At 33.0% G+C, this 1,713-nt stretch overlaps 1 long non-coding RNA gene across 1 annotated transcript; it reads left to right on the forward strand.

Moving 5' to 3' along the window:
* The first annotated feature begins 860 nt into the window (after positions 1–860).
* On the forward strand, positions 861–1,485 carry LOC145731670 (uncharacterized). Its single transcript, XR_014178850.1, has 2 exons — positions 861–995; positions 1,052–1,485. It is a non-coding gene; the product is annotated as an uncharacterized LOC145731670 (long non-coding RNA).
* The last annotated feature ends 228 nt before the right edge of the window (positions 1,486–1,713 follow it).

The following is a 1,713-nucleotide window of genomic DNA, read 5'->3' on the forward strand; positions in this document are numbered from 1 at the left end:
ACATGAGTGTGAGTCAAAGTGAATCAAAATATGCCATGATTCTCTAGAGAAGACATGAACAGTAGCCATGGAAAACATAATATGATCTTTTAAAGATGATTTACCCGGATCTAGTATAACGGAGAGACTTAAGGATATACAGGGTATTCCAAATGTTTCGAAACGGTCTACCTTTTTCCACAAGGTGAAAGCTACAAAAATGGAATTTTGGAATATCACATAAGGTTAAAAGATCGATCTCCTGATGGTCATAGAGAAAATTTACTATGCAGAAAAGCGTCCATCAGGCTTCATCGTCAGCGTCAATATCCTCTCGATGTTGATTTACCATGATTTATACTGAGTAGATGATTTTTAGTTCAACTAAAACCATATTAAAAAGATTTTGACCTTAACTTGTACAAAGGAAAGTTTGGTAAATGTTATTGAAGGAGGATATTGAAGAATTTGAAGATGATGACTCTCTGAAGATGATTTTACTTCCTTTTGGCAGATTCCAAAATATCTGAAATGCAGTAGAAAAGATATCAAAAACTCATAAGTTCTTTAAACCGTTTAAAACCATATAACGATTCTTCTAAAGAAGATGTCAAGATACCCAGCAGACTTTAAAAATGAAAATTAATATTTAAAACCTTTCGGAGATGATTTGATCTGGATCATATGAAACTTTGAAAAAAAAATAGAAGAAACTTGGATGTAATACTTTTTGAAGATAACTTTGTTGAAGTATATGACCCTTTCTAAAAACGGTTTATAGTTTTTTTGTTATATATCAACATAAAACGTTTTTTTTTTTTTCGTTAGAAAATGGTTTATATTTAAAATTATTCATGTAAAATAAAGTGAAAATACTTCTGCTACCTGAAAGTTACTTGTGTAAATTGAAATCATTGTTGTCTGACAACTGTACTGTTTATATGACATTTTACTCTCATTTTACTGTTTGCAATGGTTTTAACTCACAAACCAATTTACAAAACTCTTGGCATCAAGTAAGTTTTTTAGTCCCTTTTAAAACCTTAATGGTTAATATTGGTATCCCTTACAGTTACCTGATCTATTCAACAATAGCAGCAAAAATTACTAGACGAGCTTTGAAGCCTGAGTTCCTGAAGAAAGCATTTCGCCGAGAAATCAGTCTAATCAACATATTCCACATGAAAAATGGTGTAAGAGGGGAGAAATTTGTACCGCTCCAACCAAAAGTCGAGGAAGAGGTCACAGTCAAGAAGACCGCAGACTCACCAAAAGTGAAGCAAACACAGTAAACGTTGGTTCTCATGTCGCTTATATTTTAATAAGCATACAAATCCCAGCAATATCTCGAAAACAGATACGCCTTTGTATAAATTAGCAAGCCGCTATGCTTTTTGAATATTAACCGGGCGAGAATGAGGTATTTATTTTTATTGTACTGCGACTCCCTTAACATGTTAAGCATTTCTCTTTACGATTTTCATAATAAAAGAAAGATTTAAATCACTCGGTCGTACCGGGAATTTTAATGAAACCGGAGAAGGTATATTAATGAGAATGTTGTTTGCGAAACGTGGCCTGTTTGTTTGCCGAAGTTTTTTAATGACCGGCAATGGTTTTTCTAGATCGTTTTGACAACTGAAGTTGAAAAAGTTTATAGCATCAGACTACATTAGGGAATAATTGAAATATAATTGTAGGCACTGTGGGATGTTCTCGATGAAGGCTAATTAC

This window comes from Ips typographus, linkage group LG7 (genome assembly GCF_016097725.1).
Source record: "Ips typographus isolate SLU linkage group LG7, UJ_Ityp_2.0, whole genome shotgun sequence".
In the NCBI taxonomy this organism is placed as follows: Eukaryota; Metazoa; Arthropoda; class Insecta; order Coleoptera; family Curculionidae; genus Ips; species Ips typographus.